The 19,583-nt window shown below is 36.7% G+C and overlaps 1 protein-coding gene across 14 annotated transcripts in view; it reads right to left on the minus strand.

Moving 5' to 3' along the window:
• Positions 1–19,583, minus strand: part of LOC135219289 (trithorax group protein osa-like) — a 475,370-nt gene that overhangs the window by 17,530 nt on the left and 438,257 nt on the right. The window lies entirely within an intron of this gene.

The following is a 19,583-nucleotide window of genomic DNA, read 5'->3' on the forward strand; positions in this document are numbered from 1 at the left end:
TTGTTTATTTTTCCTTCGTGGCTTATACCTTTATTTATGGATTTATCACGTTCCAAACTGTTGTGATTCAGTTATACATACATGTAATAGTATGTATTAATGAAAGTCAGTTTACTTTTGAAGTAAATTTAAGGCAAAAAAATTAAGTAATGCTGTACTGTTAGTGCCCACAATTCAATGCCCATTGTTATGTATACTGTAATGAAATTATCTAAACCTTATTTCCAATATAAACTACAGTAATGTCATCTTAATAAGATAAATAATTAGGAGTGTAAAAAAATAAATTTTAATAACAGAGTTTTTATATAAAATATTTCTTGGAATTTTTCCAAACATGATAGTATACTCCTCTGTACAATTTAAATGGGAAAAATATATTTTGCATGCCAATGGTTTACCAATAATGGATGAAACTCGTGTATTATGGTGACATATACTGTAACCTGGTATCCACTGACATGGAATTTCTTACTAATGTATTGTACCTCCTAAAATCAATGATATTCAAGTGTGCTTTTAGTCTTATTTTGGGTGAGCAAGTGTAGCCACTTCCCTCTGACTACAGTACAGCATGAAGCGTTCAAAGAATATAAAAGAATATCACATAGTGACAGTGATATTTGAGACTTGACCTGCACTGCTTTATATGAAAAAGTCTCTTGTGCAATACTGTCAAAGTCGAAATGACTAGAATGAAGCTGACATCTCTATTAAATCCTGAAGAAACCTAGATTTTCAATCTTGTTAGGAAAATTTAACACCATTACACAAATGTAATTAACACCCATGAACTAAATAACATATAAGCCTACCTTGCATATACATAAACATAAAATGAAAAACTGTTAACAGTATTATACCTTTTACACATGTATACATATATAGTATATATATAAAAATGAAATATCTGAGAGATATATCTGAAAAGTGCCTAAACTATATTCTATCAATTAAAGCGAACTTTGCCAGTAATAAGTCAAATTAATTTTCTTTTGTAAAGATTTAAAAATTCTAAAACTGCAAGGGAAATTTACATATTGTAATTATAACCAAATTGAGTCATTATACAAAGTGAATGTGGTTACAACATTCTTCATGCATTAGTGTTCATGCAATCAAATTCATGCAATAAAAAACTTAATAATTAAGCCATGCTGTTGTTGTGGAACAAAAAAAAAAATATTGCTGGCTGTGCTGAATTAAAAAGGAGGCACCTTACGAATTTTCTTTTATAAAAACAATGGAGATCAATACTAAGTACAAAAAGCATCCAACCTTGCTCGAAAACTCTTAACACTGAATAGTGAAAATTTCTGTGCACTCTGCAGATAAGAGTAATCATAACCTGAAAATACATTTAATAGAGACACTAATCTATTGCACCCTGAAAATACAATTAACAGAGCTACTTATTAACATAAGTGCACAAAAACACACATCCCATAAGACATGAAGCAATCTTAAACTATGTAACAATTGAAAAACACATAAACAAACAGTAACTTTCTTTACTATAGTACTATACTATACAGTTATTATGGTTTCCACAAATTTATGAAAAATGGCAAAACTGTTTACATCATTCAATAAAGCTTAAGACCCAAGTTCACATCAGCTCTTAAAATAAAATACATTTCAAACTTAATAAATTCAAAAATACAGCATCAGTTTCCTACAATGCCTCTCCCAGTACTACAGGAATACTCAACAGTTTGCTCTATAAATACAGATATGAGTGTTCAAATATAGGTACAACAGGTAAAAAGATTTTTCTTTTATTTCCCTAACACTAATATGTATTTTAAAAACATCTAAACTTTCTTTCCTTTGCCAACAGGAATAATCCAGGTTCAGCTTACACTATAACATACACCATGAATTATTGCCTTCCATTAAAAAATTCTACCAATAATTGTATTAAAATTAACTTTGACTGATCATTTGCTAATCCCCCAACTTCCCAACCACACACATACACACAAAACTAATTCTATCAAAAATTCAATTCATGATTTGTAAACAATTAATTTATTAAAGGCTATAACCTTAACCTTTAGATACTCCATTAAGTAGGACCTAAAATCAGGATATTGTTGTACAGCTTGATATCTATTCCTATGAAAGAAAATTTTTTTTATTTGCATTAGATGTCCATAAATCTGGCTAACAACATGGATTTTCTCCTTATTGGACAACATGGATTTTCTCCTTATTAACATATCTTCATTCTGCCACTTGGCTATAAAACTGGGCATGATAATGGAAGGACAAATGCACTGAATCTTTGCATGACTGAGTTTGGAGAGCATGAAAAGGTGGGTCTGTTACGTGACATACCTGCAGAAGTGTGAAATGGGATTACTGGGAGTTCAAGTAGTAAATGAAATGACAATAGTGTAGTGAGGGTGAATTTGTTAAGATGCTTGATTGTTGGAGCTACAGTTTCCTAATTAGAATATTTAAAGTATACTTGCGAAAGAAAAATCTCCCAGAAAAGAGAGCTAGACTCTTAGTACATCAGAGACGGAAGAATTAAACAAGAATTTGAAAAACAAGAAGTGAGAAAAAGCATTTTTGCAAAAAATGTATGAACTGTGGACTAAAGTTCAAGAGAAAGATGTGGGAGTAAATAGAGTAGGGACAGGGTAGGGTCATAGGGACAACAGGGAATCTACAGGTATAAGAAAGATAAAAGCAGGAAGTAATTGAATGTGAATATAAAAATGAGTGCAGCAAATGGTTGGATGAGAATATAGAAATTAGTGAAGAAAAAAAATTATATGAGGCACTTTTGCAGGAGAGAAAATACAATCACTTTTGCAGGAGAGAAAATACAATCACTTTTGCAGGAGAGAAAATACAATCATGTACATGCATACATGAGACTGGACAAGGTAGTCAGTACAAGAGAGTATAAAAAAACAAGTAATGATAATCAAAGCAAGTAATGAAAACCAATGTGGAGAAGGTGGAAATTAACTTTTAAGAATTATAAAATAGGATTCTACAGAAGTAAATGCAGAATAAGAGTAATGAAAAAAATCTGGAAAAATATGTAAATGCAGAGATGCTATCTGAAGACAATGCAATCCTGGGTCAGCAAAAAGAGTATTTTGAAGATATGTTAGAAAAGAAGAAAAGATGAGTGATGCTGAGGTAGGAAAGGTTACTTCAAGGTTGGAAATGTTTGTAGAAGTGACTGTTAAATATGTAATGTAGCTAATCAATAGTTATAGGAACAGAAAAACACCAAGAGTTGATGGGATTACCAGATATTCAGCAGTATGACAGTGATGGTGTGACTGAATGGCCATCCACATTTGCTTGGTATGTCTGAATGATGAAAAAGGTTGAAGAAGGAATGGGTGAAGGGAGAAATTGTTCTGTTGTAAAAATAAATAAAAAGTGACAGACGTGACTAATAAAAAGTGACAGACATGACTAAGAATAATAGGGGAAGATTTTGATTGAGGAAGAAGAATAAACAGAGGATCATTAAAAACTGGATTCCATTCTAAATTCCAGCTTTCAAGATCTACTTTAATTACTTCCTTACGAGTGATGCTAACCAAAAAGTCATTCTTCTATATGGTCTGGAGGTTGGGGTTTAATTTATTAAGGTTAAAGTGTACTAGGAAAAAATGATAACCATCAAAAATGTCCTATGCCTGCTAGGGAAAAATAATAACCATCAAAAATGTCTTTGTCAGCTTTTCCTTCCAAGCAGTTGCAAGCAAATTGAGTTCTCACCACCCTTTGCCCTATGCCCTTTCTCCCTGAAGTCCTTTCAGGCCTAACTCTTCATCTATCCCTTTTTCATACAGGCCTTCATCCTGCTAATTCCATACCTGCTGCTTTTCTGACTGTCCTTCACCCCTTCTCATAACATTCAAACCATCTCATTCATTGAATTTTTTTTTGTAACATCTTGTTACCAGATCTCTCTACCATGCCATCATTCATAAGACTTTCTTCTTACTGTACTGCAGCCGTATCTTACTTTCATATGGGCTAACCTTTTCCTAATCTCCATTTTCCTTGTCAGTCAGTATCCATGTTTTTACTGGATATAGTGCACAGGCAATATATAACCATATATGCACTGCTTTTCTCTTCCTACTGAAGGGACTTTTAACAGCAGAATAGCTCTCTCTCCATTTCATCCACAGTGTGGCTGTCCTTACTGCTTCAAATCCACTGTATTCCCAAGATATCAAATGTGTGCTAACTCTTCTAGCACTTGCTCATCTATCACAACATGCGTCTCAGCTTCAAAATCCTCTTACTCCACGTATATCTTGTGGAATCATCTCTTACACTTCTTCACTCCAAAAATTTTCAGAATACTGCCTGTATACCTCTTGCACCCTTATCTTTAATTTTAATATCCTTGTTTTCATCTTTCAGAAAAGAATAAAGTTGTTTTAAATGTTTTAAAAATTTTCCTATGAAAATCCTAGTAAGAAGTACACAAGAGATATGGTTATAAACCCTAATAAGACATGAATGAGCTGCAAGCCAGTCCAGGAAGTCCTTGGTATGGACACTGAGGTATACGTAGTTACCATTTAGAATAGAAAAAAAACAAATAGGCCTCAAGAAAGATTACTTTGGTCTAAAAGATACTTAACAATTACTAGCAACCAACACCCACAATTACCACGATATATATTTAATGACCAAGAAATAAAATCAAGCAAAATCACTAGATAATGAAATGAAAGTGAGAAAATATACTAAACACACACAAAAACTTTGCAGTACTGAAAGAATGTTGTAGTGATGTCAGTGATGTGATAAAGATTTTTTTTGAATAATTTTTTTAAGTAATTTGTATTTTTTCTAACATACTAACCTGAGGTCTTATGCAGAGCTCACTCATGAAATCTGGCAGAGAACCTCTCTCTTACAAATAAGAAGGGCAACTGCACTGTTCATTTTAAAATAAAATCAGAGAAATACATGCTCTTTGTTATTTCCCTAAAGATAATAAATAATTAAAACCTTTCTTTTGGTCCTCATCATTACCTATCATTCTACCAACTTTGCTAGAAACTTTACGTATACAATTTCATCAAACTTGCTCCCCATTTCTAGAGCCTCTTCCTTTCCTGCATTTTACTATACAATTCAGAGCAGCAGCATTTTGGTCACTATTTTTGTCAATTAATTTTTCCTTCTACCTTCAAGTTACATACATGTACTTGCTACATATTTTGCATTCCTACAAAATAATTTTCAATTGATGGATTCACTACTCCATTCATGCTTGGAAAACTTTTCTTCCTGTGAAGAAAAATATAAAATAACACATAAAAACCCCTTCATAACACTATATTCTACAGTGCTTTTCTACCTCATATGATATTAATTCTGTAATTATAAGAAAGCATAGTATCCAATTCTAAAATTAAGCCAAATTTCAGCCATCCATTCACATTACGGGCTGAAATTAAATATAGTTCCTTCACTTGGAAGTTAATAAGTTTATAACCCTTTTTAAGGGTTTAAATTAGTTCAAATTAGTTATATTTACATGCCACATTTCAAATGGTTAACACTATTTTGTTAACCACTGACCTCATTTGCCAAAACTGGTGGGCACTGCTGTACACATGAAGTTGCCACCAAAGATTTTAAATGCAATCAGTGTTCATAAAATATATTAAGTCATTCTTGGGAGTTCAAATTTAAAAAAAAAAAAAATCAGTAACCTAAACCCATGAAGAGTTACAGATTGCTGTATCAAGGAATGGTCAGTCTGGAACTAACTTTTTATCCAAATTATGTTGAAAAACTTCATTTGTAGCACCATTCTTGTGTGCACAAAAGCAAACAACTCTTTGTCACCTTTACAATAACTTGAAGGTTCAAAACTACAAAACAAACCTTAAGGCCAACTCAACAAGTTTATCAGATTAAGGACTCCAAAATTACATTAACCCTTTAACGCCGATTGGACGTATAAAACGTCGATATAAATTGTCTGTTGGGTGCCGATTGGACGTATGGTACGTCGATATAAAAAAGTTTTTTTAAAAATTCGCGGGAAAAATAGTTATAGGCCAACTAGGCAAAAACTTTTGAATTATGAGCCTTGGGGGATGCTGGGAGTTCACGGATAGAGGCGTTGTTTTGTTTACAATGGTTACGACGCAGGCGCGAATTTCTTTCTTATCGCACTAAAAAGTATCAGTGACACATCTCAGAAATTATTTCGTCACATTGACATAATTTTTGCACCCTTTTAAATTAGCCGTTACATAAAGTTTTATATATGAAAATGTGTGCAATTTCATGTAGAATACAACAAAAAAACACTCATGGTTGTTGCTTTTATCAGTTTTGAAATATTTTCATATAAATAACGATAAGTGCCAAAATTTCAACCTTCGGTCAACTTTGAACCTTCAAGTTATGGTCAAAAAACGCAATTGTAAGCTAAAACTCTTATATTCTAGTAATATTCGATTATTTACCTTCATTTTGCAACAAATTGGAAGTCTCTAGCACAATATTTTGATTTATGGTAAATTTATGAAAAAAACTTTTTCCTTACGTCCGCGCATTAACTCTTCCGAAAAAATCATAAATTTTTTCGTCCGATGGTCGTAATGTTTGCACCATTTTAAATTAGCCATTATATAAAGTTTTATATATGGAAATGTGCACAATTTTATGTAGAATACAACTAAACACAACCCATGGTTGTAGCTTTTATCAGTTTTGAAATATTTTCATATAAATAATGATAAGTGCCAAAATATCAACCTTCAATCAACTTTGACTCGACCGAAATGGTAAAAAAAACCTCTAAACTTGCTAAAGCTAAAAAGTCTATAATTTCAACGTAAATAATATTCAATCATTTACCTTTATTTTGCAACAAATTGGAAGTCTCTAGCACAATATTTTGATTTATGGTGAATTTATGAAAAAAAAAAAAAAAAACATTTTCCTTACGTTTGTGCGGTAACTCTTCAGAAAAAAAATCAGAAATTTTTTCGTCCGATGGTTGTAATGTTTGCACCATTTAAATTAGCCGTTACATAAAGTTTTATATATGAAAATGTGCGCAATTTCATGTACAATACAACAAAAAAATAAACCATGGTTGTAGCTTTTATCAGTTTTGAAATACTTTCATATAAATAACGAAACATTTTTTCCGCTTCGGCGCTCACTCCCAGATCCCACCGGCATACGGGAGACGATTTTTATTATACCCCTTCGGCGTTAAAGGGTTAACATACGTCATAATGAGCAAAATGTAAATCTTTAATAAGTTAATTAAATATATTAGTTTTTCTTTATATTTACAATGTTGATATATGTTTCATTTACATTTATCATTTACTTTGGCATACTGTCTTCATATTTTCTTAAGCTTATGCAAAAAATTAAGATTCCTCTTATCAAAATTCAGATCTTAACAATTAGAACTATCCTAAAAAAAATACAGTACTTCATTACTATTTCTTTGATTAATCAGACCACCGAGATAAAATCTTAATGCTCATAAGGCTGACTTGAAAGGTTTACTCATAAATAATAATGTAATCATAACAAATAAATTAAAATTTGATCATTCTGACAACATTTCCTGAAAAGATTTGTGTTCCAGACTAATCATTCATACTAAGTGCATAACACTAACCATTCATCTTCAAGATACATATGTATTAAAATAAAGGATCCAGAGATACGTAATGATATTTTGAATGTACAATCATGCAAAATGCTGACTTAGCAAAAGTGGTTGCAATTAATGCAGCAAGTACCCAAGTACTAAAATAAACAACAAATTCAAATATCACAGCTAAATTGTTGGTATGTAATGCCAAAAACTTTTCCAGAACAAATGACAAAGCATAATAACAATTATATCCAAAGGTATTGCTGAACTAAGTACTTCTCACTAGCATAATTTATATCTACAATAACAAACACCTCCTTAAATAAGAAATCTAAAATAAAATAAGGCTATATTACACAAGTAGGGATGAATTAAGAGTTGCCTCATGCCTTAATTCAACAATCTTCTATAAAAATTCAAATGTCTGTTTGTTCAGCAAAATGAACACTTTAATCCTACCAAGCACTGAAAGGTTAATATTTATACGCAGAAAAAAACTTGAAATTTTCTGAAAAAAAAAAAAAAAAAAATTAAATAAATAAACTTTAGCACTAACTGCCAAGATGGAAAGACTACATTTTCTTGTCATTCACTTGTGTACATTACATTACTTTGAATGCAATACTACAGTAGTCCCTTTACTGTCCATATCTGACGAAAAACCAAATTCCAAGTAATCTGTATTTTTCCTAGGATAAAAACCTACAATTTCATATATGGAGTACTCTGTGCATTATGACACTGAGTACCCCATCTATGAAAACATAGGTTTGTATTCCTGTTGGAACAACTTAAATTTTTCCCCAAGGATACATAAAAAGTTGGGTACAGCAAAAGCAGGCAAGATGTGATGAAAATTTTGAATTTTGACTAATGAAAAATTATAGGATTAGCTCTAGGATTCCAAATAAATATGAGATAATTAGCAATGAAATGTTAGAGCTACATGGGCAATAACCACAGTTACCATACCATATACACTGCATTCTCAGATCCAAAATAGGCCGCTTACAGTATATTTCCGCATATAAGACGACAGTTAAATCCTAAAATTCACCCAAAACAATTGGGGATCATCTCATACTACAATTCTAAAAATCAAACCTTGAATTCTAGATGTGTATCAGTAGGTTAACCTCGGACTCGGTGCTATATTCTAACGACCAACATAGATGATGATTCACTTTATGAAATAAACTGGTGATAAATACAATAAAACAATTTTTACCTCATGTATTATGGGCATATTTTCATAACAAATAGCCTATTTGAGGAATAATTCTGAATCAATGAAACAAACTTTTATCTATGCAATCCCAACTGAGAAAATGTAATCATCGACTTGTTCGTTGGTTTGTTTGTATGGTGCTTTTACGTTGCATGGAACCAGTGACTTATGGCTGGGCTTGCAGGAACCTTTATCTTTCGGTAACTTTTTAGAAATTTCTATGGTAGTGTAATTACGGTAGTAATAACATTTAGGATAACATAATATTCATTTTTCATTAAAAGTTTCTCATACATATCACAGGATTGATCACATGTGCCACCATCATGGGATTCCAGTTTGGTTCTGGCGAATCAATTTCGGTTTCGTCGCCGATATCATCCAAATCATCTCCGGTACCATCCATGGCATTTCTTAAATGATCATATGACTTACTATTTTCACATTCCCCCTTGCTTTTGTAACAAAACGCAGTGAACATCAAATTAGGCAGCACGCAAAGATGTTTGTAACGGTTTAGAACAATTCAGTCATATGGACGATAATTGTATATGATGATTATCATTCATTGTTGTATTGTTATTAGCGGTTGCTTGAAAATGGTGATGAAATGTAAATAAAGCAATGGTTTTCTTTTAGGGAACATACGAAAAACATGATATAGAATCAGCTTTGTTAAACCCAGCTTTGATAATTTACGAAAGGAATGCATCTCTGAATTAAGTTCTATTTGGCAACTATAGACAGTGATGATATCAGTAAAATGCAATCACCTGATTATGTTATGACTAAACAAAACCAGAATGCAAATGGCACATCATCGATCTGTTCATATACAGTAATACCCCGACCTTTAGCGAGGTTAGGTTCCAGACCCCCTCCCCCTCGTGCAATGGGGAGTTTTGCGTAAGTTTGGCAAGGTCTCTAAAAATAAGCAATAAATACTTACTTCTAAAGTTTGAATACTAAATGTGATCCTAATCATGCTCCCTAAATATTAAGCTAACTTTTAAATGAAATTTTAAGTTACTGTAATTTCATTTAAATATTAGCTCAATACATTACCCATAAAAAAGAAATAAAGGATTGGTAAAAATACAGGAGTGTGTGAAGATTACATACTACAACATAGTTCTCTCTTCTTTCCCCCTTCCGACCAACCAATCTATTTTTAGAAGTCTTCTCAATCACTTTTAAGTAATTCTTTATTCTGTCCCTTTCTCTGTTTCTGAAATTCCTTTCCAAGAACAAACAGTACTTTTTATTTGGACTAATGCAACTCTTAGTTATGTCTGTTTTAGAACAGGCATTTACAGTTCTAGAAGGTAGAGGTAAAATTAAATCAATAAATATTATCTATGCTACCGCTAACTACGAGAGAGAGAGAGAGAGAGAGAGAGAGAGAGAGAGAAAAAGAGTAGTCTTTACAAGTAATAAGGTAACTTTTAAATGAAATGAAAGTTACTGTAATACCCTTTAAAAGTTACCTTAATACATTACCCTTAAAACAATAAATAAATGGTTGGTAAAAAATAGAGGTAGGTGTGTGTGTGTGTGTGTGTGTGTGTGTGTGTGAGAGAGAGAGAGAGAGAGAGAGAGAGAGAGAGAGAGAGAGAGAGAGAGAGAGAGAGAAATTAGTAAATGATATTGTTAAGATACAATAAAGTTTTGTACATACTTACCTGGCAGATATATACTTAGCTATAGACTCCGTCGTCCCCGACAGAAATTCGAATTTCGCGGCACACGCTGCAGGTAGGTCAGGTGATCTACCGCCCCTGCCGCTGGGTGGCAGGAATAGGAACGATTACCGTTCTAGAACCAGATTTTCTCTTCCACCTGTCTCCTGAGGGGAGGTTGGGTGGGCCATCAATCGTATATATCTGCCAGGTAAGTATGTACAAAACTTTATTGTATCTTAACAATATCATTTTTGTACATGGAACTTACCCAGCAGATATATACTTAGCTGATTGACACCCTTGGTGGTGGGAAAGAGACAACTATTTACTGAATAGACAGGTAAACAACATACGTTGTAGGTAATAAATAAATAAAACCTTGGTTCCTACTTGATCAGGCGGAAGACTCCATGGCTAATGCCTAGGAATCTGCTTCGCCTCAAGAGCCTAAGCGAGGATGTGACCTATGGCTAAGAGTTCTTGTGGGTCTGTCGATGGGGTCTTATCCATTTACTCGACAGAGCCTCTTACATGACAATATGCCTATGCCTAGTGGCATAATTAAGGAGCACAACACCGATCCCGATCACCTGATCCTAACACGAGGGTTAGTGCTTAAGTTGAAAAGAGTTATCTACAAACTCCTTTCAAACAACCCAAAGAAAAAACACGACGTTAAATAAAATTTAACTCACTAGTTAAGGATCAGTATCTGCTCCCTATCCCAGCAATGTATCCGCAGACACGTATCAACCAAGAGAGAAGGATCCCTCGAAGGTTATCTTGACATCCTTCGGATAATGGGAAGTCAACACAGAGTTGCATCTCCCGTATGTGACAGCTAATATGTCCTTATGACATATTGTTAGGGAAAGAACAAGAATTCGGAAAAGCTCGCACTTCATGCGCTTTTAATTCTCAGCTGTTTGAAGGAATCATCAATGCACTTATCAAGTGCTTATGAGATCACAATGTCTCAAAGAAGGCCAGGGCGTTCTTTGATATAGATCTCTTCTGGGTGAAGCCTGGAGCCTGGCTAGCGCTTCGTGCCTGGCAGGCGCCTAGCGCCTGTCTAGCGCCTCGCGCCTGGCTGGAGCTTTGCGCCTGAATGGCGCCTAGAGCCTGGCTGGAGCCTCGCGCCTGGATGGCGCCTTGCGCCTGGCTGGCGCCTCGCGCCTGGCTGGTGCCTGATTGGCTCCTCCTTCCTGGCTAGCGCCTCGCGCCTGGCTGGTGCCTTGCGTCTGGCTGGTGCCTTGCGCCTGGAAGGCACCTGGAGCCTGGCAGAAGACTTCATGATTACTGTCTATGAGTCTGCGTGCCTCAAGAGTTTCAGCGAGGTAGGGACCTATGACTGACAAACCCATCTGGATCATGTCAATGGGGGCTAGCCCGCTTACACGACAGAGCCTTCTCGGATCGTGCCAATGGGGGCTGACCCACTTACATGGCAGAGCCTTACCCGTATCATATCAATGGGGACTAGCCCTCTTACATGACAGAGCTTTAGGTTTCTCTTTACTGGAAGGAGCCTTGCGTCTGGATGGATCCTCAATCCTGACTGGAGCCTAGCCTTGAAGGAGCCTGGCACCTGGATGGCGCCTGGCTGGCTTCTAGAGCCTGGCTGGCTTCTAGAGCCGGCTGGCTCTAGAGCCGGTGGCTCCAGAGCCTCCTAGAGCCTGGCTGGCCTTCCTAGAGCCTGGCTCCTAGAGTGGTGGCTCCTAGAGTGGCTGGCTCCAGAGCCTGGTGGCTTCTAGAGCCTTGGCGGCTCCTAGAGCCTGGTTGGCTAGAGCTGGCTGGCCCTAGAGCCTGGCTGGCTCCTAGAGCCTGGCTGGGCTCTAGAGCTGGCTGGCTCCATAGAGCCTGGCTGGCTCTAGAGCCTGGCTGGCTCCCAGAGCCTGGTTGGCTCCTAGAGGTCTGGTGTGGCTCCTAGAGCCTGGCTGGCTCCAAGAGCCGGGCTGGCTTCTAGAGCTTGGCTGGCGCCTAGAGCCTGTGTTGGCTCTAGAGCCTGGCTGGCTTCCTAGAGCATGGCTGGCGCCTCGCGCCTGGCAGAGCCTGGCTGGTCCTCCTAGAGCCTTGGCTGCGGCCTCCGCCTGGCCTGGCTTGGCTCCTCCACACTTGCTGGAGCTTCGAGCTTGGAAGAGTCTCTAGGCTGTCTGGCGATGTCCACATCGGACACTCTTATATCTGTCCGATTTGTTCGCCTCTGACGCATTTGCGCCAGGTTGGAGGCCCGCTCCTTCTCAGTATCCGACCATTACAGAGTTCCTTGGAACTGTCCGCCTCTGGCGTTTTTCGCCTGTATTGGCATTTGGCGCTTGGCTGGCGCTACATTGTCCGAGAGTCCTGAACAACCACATAGTTTATCAGGAGACTGGAGAAGGGTGGAAGAAATTCTTCCCCTTTGAGCTTTTGGCCCCTGGCAAGGGGAGGTGATTTTAGTCAGCTACACGCAGTAGACGACAGGATATCTAACAATACGAGAGAGAAGAGTCTTCCTCCGAGGAGGATCCTTCGTGAACACTTCTTTTGCTAACGAGATCTCTTCTTACATGTTGATGAGGTTCCTCGTTGCAGAATCTTCCCTATCCTTGCCCGAAGGAAGGGAAGGAGTCTGGAAGTCGAAGGAGACTCTGAGCTGAAATTGGGCGGAACCCTGATTTCTAGCTCTTATTGTATCCTTCTGAATACCTTCTGGGAAGCATTTTGAGCCCTCATCGCACCCCGAAGACTCTGTAGGCAAACGTTTAAACCATCTCTTCTTCTGTAGATGAAAATGTAAGTACCCTGCCTGGGCAACTAAACTTCTATCTGAAAGCGTTGCGTCAGGAATAGAGGGATTTATTTCTTTTGCCATACATACTATGCTGGCAAGAACTCATTGCCGAGTCTCCATTGAATCTGATGCGAGATTCCAATGCACAAAAAATTCACTTGTCTTCTTGGTCGTTTAGGGCTAAGAGAAACAAAGAATTCCTTCATAAACTTCCTCAAAGAAGTTTGATGAGGAGCAGTTCCATTTTGTCGGAACACGGAATCTGTGGCCACAAAAAAAAAAAAAAAAAAAAAAAAAAAAAAACCCATTCGAAGTACATGATATCCTACTCTTGACGTATTGCGGTATCGTATAAGATCCCGAAGATCTTAATCCTCTGTTATCTCTAATTCCCCTTGTAGAGACAGAGTATGGCCTTTTACTGCGTTCTTTGATAGCAGATATATACATAGGTGATTCTTCCCTCTGAAAGTGAAGAAAAAACCTCGCTATGTGGTTCACAGAGGTATCGGAAGAGGACAGTTTCCTCATTCCATCTAGCACGATCTGCAGCAATTCTATGTCTTAGCCATGACTATTGTCATTTACCTTGAAAAAACCTCTCATTCATGTCCACTTCTGGTCAGTCTGCACGCGGACAGACTCAGAGTGGAGAGGTTTTATAGGTCTATTTATAATAGATTCTGATAGAATATCCAGATACTCTTGGAAAAGCCTTACGAAACATGCTGTGAGAAGAACGTGACTTCTGTGAATCCAACCTCTCTAAGGCCAAATGAGGCATACATCCTCTCTTCCTTTGACGCCCAATTATCTTAATATCTGTTAAGAATTTATAACTAGGGGAAAAAAGGCTAAAGTTTATTCCCCTTCTTTAAATTTAAAGATGTCTTATATTGCTACCTCTCTTGGTTCGAGAAAAAAGAAGCAGTCTAAAGGAAGCCTGTTCGTCTTCTACCTTACAAAGAGATCTATGAAGAAGACTTTCCGCAGGTTCTCACAACTCTTTTCAATAAATGTTAGACATACGTTAACAGTTATTATCTTCGATCGAGAAGGTTCTCACGGACATGCAAAATCTTGCATCGAACCTCTTAAGGATCGTTACGTTCCGTGTCTGTTCCCAAATAGGTTCTCTTTTGTTAACGCGAACAGGGGCGAAAAAAGAGATTCTCGATGCTCTTTGCGATATGAGAGTGTCGTGGAATTGGCCTAAGTGATTAAAATAAATCATTTCATCATTCCTTGTAAGCGACCCCTTTTCGATTAAATGGGTAACGAAATCAGGAACGAATCTTGCCGTTACCGAGCCTGCTGTCCGAGAGGCTACTGGACTCTTAGGTTAATAACTCGCTAAAACGAGAAAATATCTTGGATGGTGCTTCTGGCGCGGCAGGTGCTTCTGGCGCGGCAGGCGCTTCTGGCGCAATTTGCGCCAAGCTGGCGCTTCCTTCTAGTTCTTTTTAGGTTATGTGCCATAACATCTATGCCTTTATGGTACCCGACATCCTTCACATGTTAATTCCGTTCTTAGTGGGAAAAAACTTTTATATACGTAGTATAGTCCATTCAGGGAAACAACTTCTGCCACTAAGAGAATGTTTCCCATCCGACTCACCCAACTTCTCTTGAGCAATATCCGAATTTAAAAAGGTTGTGTGCGTTTCTCGAAAGGATGAGAGAATTATATATATCGCGCGCTGCCGTATTAGAATCCTTTATAATACTGTCACATTGTGGTAAACAGCATTAATCTAGGAAACCTTTGTAAGGATACTAGGAATTCTGTAGTTAACCTCGGTATGTGCATAAGACTTGACCATACCGTAGTCTTAAAGTGAATTCTCTACTACATTCATCTTCTCACTAAGCATGTACTCTAATAAGCCATGCTTTCGTAAGCATGAGAGCATTATACAATATAGAGTTCCGCTGCGTTAGAATCCTTTAAAAATGTTACCTACGGTAAACAGCATTGAAATGATGTAATATCTTTCTTATTGAAAGCTTCTTAGCAAAAGGCAGACAATATTTTATTTATGTTTGCTTAACTATCCCCTCAATCCGAGGCTAAAACCACGATTGTAGGGGAGAGACACGGTTATTCATTCCATCCCGCAGGAGAGAGACATGTTACCGACCACTCATGACAGACACCTACACGATACTGCGTTGGTGTCTAAGCGATAGCAGTCTCGTTAGCCGACTGGCCTTCCTTACTCTTCCAGAGTTGCCAGCTACTCCATTTAATAAAGGAATCTTATAAAATTATTATCGAACTTCAGGAAGTTCTTATAATGCATATCTAAGCGAACAAGACTTCCATAAATCTAGAAGCTAAGTAGGTGTTGTCTTAACAATCCCTTTAAGCGTAGTCCTTCCTAGGAAATTCCTGGAAGGATACTGGTAATTGAGTTGCTCAGCAAAGAAGTAACTACGGTATGTGCTTATGATTTGCCGTATCGTATTCTCATACAGCAGATACTCTACTACCTTCTTTCCCTGCCGAGGCAGATAGAGAAAGGATATTCTGGCGCCTGGATCCTTGCACCTAGCGCCTGGAATGTTCCGCGCGCCTGGAATGTTCCGCACGCTAGAAAGGAGACTCGCTCCTGGAACGTTCTGCTTGCGTGGAAGGTCCCGTGCGCCCTGACAGTTCCGAGCGCCTACTAGACCCCTTTTAGAAAGAGCCTCTTGCCCGGAAACGTTCAATGGAAGGATCGTTCTGATTGCCACTCTACTATAAGGCTCCTTGCTCTAGCCGTCTGTTTTTCTGGCGCAATTTGCGCCAGGCTGGCGCTTCGTCTCTTTGAAGGCGCCTTGCGCCAAGAAAAATTTTCTAGAACGCGGCTCGCGTTTGGTTGTAGGAACGCGGCTCGCGCTAGTCTGTTAGCTGGAACGCGCCTCGCTGCTGGCTATAGGAACGTAGCTCACGCTAGCTTGCTGGAACGCGGCTGGCTCTTGCTCAGTGTTCTCTTAGTTTTCAGAGAACGCGCTAGATCATCGAAACTCCAAACATACATTCTTCGTCTTTTCGGATGTAAGATGAAGAGACGCACTTTTTAAAGGATGCCTTATCAATGGCTATCCTTGGCAGTCTGGGACGTTCTACAGAACCTGCCGAGGGGACGCCTGACCGGTGGGGGTTCTCCCTAACCTTCCTGCGGCTGTCAACTTTCCTCCTCCACTGGGTCTGGGAGTTTGGAAGAGGTCTAGGCCTGGAAGCGCTACGGAGCCGATCAGACGCACCCTCCACTGCACTGGGAACACTATATTCACTTCTTACCTTTTTAGAGCTCGCCTTTTGAGCTCCATCCATGTATCTTCAAATTTGCACATATGAATTTGTAGATTCTGTGGAGTAAGAAGGTGATGAGGATGCAACAACTACTAGAATTGTCAATACTCTAACTGCTCGTTAGTACGAGAGCTCTTAAAGCTTCTAAAGGAAGCGTATCTAGTTATATGCTTTCTGACTTCCTAAAGTAGGAAGTTAGATCTTATATTTCCTTCATCAAGTTCTAACACTTATACACGTATTAGTGAAAAAAAAAAAATCAATATTTCCCTTATTGCAAAATATAAGTGTCTACCGAAAAATTCGGTAGTTTCACGTAATATATTCTTCGAAATTTCGAAGCCAAATTCATTAAAAAGTTAATAAAAGCGTATGCCAAACCAAAGACCCAGTACTTCCCTGCAAAAGACAGCCCAGAAGGTCGATGGCGATGAAAAAATGAAAATCAAGTCAGGAGGTAGCAACAACGTATGTTGACACTACCGCGACAGAGAAAATCTGGTTCTAGAACGGTAATCGTTCCTATTCCTGCCACCCAGCGGCAGGGGCGGTAGATCACCTGACCTACCTGCAGCGTGTGCCGCGAAATTCGAATTTCTGTCGGGGACGACGGAGTCTATAGCTAAGTATATATCTGCTGGGTAAGTTCCATGTACAAAAATATCTTTTATCACTAATCTGGCAACACTCTCCCTCCTGTCACATTGCTTGATATATTTGACAATTGTGGACTTCAAGCTTCTGTGGAGTTCAAAAGAAAGATGAAGGAAAGAATTCTTCACATGCATCATGTTGTTATTACAGTTGTTATTATTATTACAGTATTTGAAAATATTAATAAACTAATAAACAAATAGTAGATGCACCATAAAAATTTTCTCATCTCAGTAAAAGAGAAAAAGGTAGAAAAAGTTGTTCTTACTTAAAAGTGAAATGGAAAGATTATTTTTTAAAAATACTATCAAGAATTTTGTAATTGCAGTCATATTATTAATATTAATTTTGAAAATATTAATAAACATCGTATATACTAAATGTACCATAAAAATTCTCTCATCTCAGTAAAACGATTTTGAGAGAGATAGAGAAAAAATATTTTTATTATTTAATGTTATTTAATTTCCAGAGATTGAATTTACACAAAAGTTTGAATACTTATAAATTACATAAAAACAATTGGACAAACAACCTTGTAGGGTTGCGTTTGCGTCTGTGAAATACGTATGGTAATTAGTTCGGTTCAAATGAAAAGTTTGCGCTATTGTGAATTCACAGAACTAAATGTACCATAATAATTCTCTCATCTCAGTAAAAGATTTTGAGAGAGATAGAGAAAAAATATTTTTATTATTTAATGTTATTTAATTTCCAGAGAGAGAGAGAGAGAGAGAGAGAGAATATTATTTTCATTATTCAATTTACACAAAAGTTTGAATACTTATAAATTACATAAAAACAATTGGACAAACAAACTTGTAGGGTTGCGTTTGCGTCTGTGAAATACGTATGGTAATTAGTTCGGTTCCAATGAAAAGTTTGCGCTATTGTGAATTCACAGAACTCGAATCGCATAAGATTGAGGTAGTACTGTATTGTAAAATGACTACAGTAAAACAAGTTTTACTCTCTCTCTCTCTCTCTCTATCAACTGTAATACTAATGTACTCCTCCATTCTCCACTAAAAAATTCCAGTTTTTAGAATTCTAGATGAAGCAAATATTGTAAACGTGTGTTGACATAAACAATCGAATTGAGAAACAGCGACTGCTGACATCATTTACCGTGAGCATTTATTAGGCGTTCCGTGAAAATTGTCGTCGTTAAACCCTACCAATCTCAATGGTGGGTTCCTTATGTAAAAATAAAATACATTTTTGTTCATCCCTTCTGCAATGGAGATCTCAAGAAAGAATACGTACTAGTAAATTAAAGCTGCAGGTTATAGCCGAGGCTGAATAAAACAAATAATGGCCAGGCGGAAGTGATGTTCAGAACTGGAGAAATTGCACCTCATGAGAAGTAATATATGCAAGTTTTCAACCAAACTCCATTAATTTACGATAGAAAGTATCTATTATTATATCTCTTCTAACAAATAATGGCAATGAAGATATAGATAATAGTACTCAAATCAGCCGAGATTTTAAGAATGTAAATACAGTAATATCAAACGCAACTGATGTACATGATGATGTTTATATTCTGTAATATAGTGACAATATGATAATAGTAATACTGTAATTGGATACAACAAGCAAAACAACCTTTATTTAAGTCATCATTATTATAAATATGTATAGTTCACTTTTCTCCAAAAAACATTTCGGTTTGGTCATTTAGAAATCGTCAAATACTGCAGATATGAGATAAATTCATTAAAATTTGTCATGATTTTTGACCTCGTCTTATCTAAAGGTCGTCTTATACACGGAAATATATGGTAATTCTATAAACAAAGAAAAATTAATACTGTATTCCTACAAATATAACAAAGTCACTTAAATCATTATAAAAAATTTTATTCATATTAACAAAATATACTTTGCATGGCAGACATGATTCTTTACAATTTTAAACATCTTAAAGCCTTCTATTTAATGATGAATACAGTGCAGGTAGGTAACACGGCTAAAGTTTTAGATTTGAAATATGAGTTGTAAGATGTTATTTATATAACAATAAAAGCTATTGAATTTCTTCTAAGTTATATAACTGTTCAATATCAGAGCAAATTACTAATGACAGATATTTTTAATTTTCAAAACTATCCAAGTATGAAGTTTTTATTTCAAATTACCCATCAAAAAATAAATTTTTTCTATATTTAAACCTTTATATGGCTGCAATCACTTCAAGATGAATTTAATTTTTTGTAATACCTCAAACTATAATATACGTACCTTGATTCTATAGTATACTGATTGAAAAAAATTCTGAATACAACTGTAAAGCAAAATATTCT

The sequence above is a fragment of the Macrobrachium nipponense genome, chromosome 1 (genome assembly GCF_015104395.2).
Source record: "Macrobrachium nipponense isolate FS-2020 chromosome 1, ASM1510439v2, whole genome shotgun sequence".
NCBI classification, from domain to species: Eukaryota; Metazoa; Arthropoda; class Malacostraca; order Decapoda; family Palaemonidae; genus Macrobrachium; species Macrobrachium nipponense.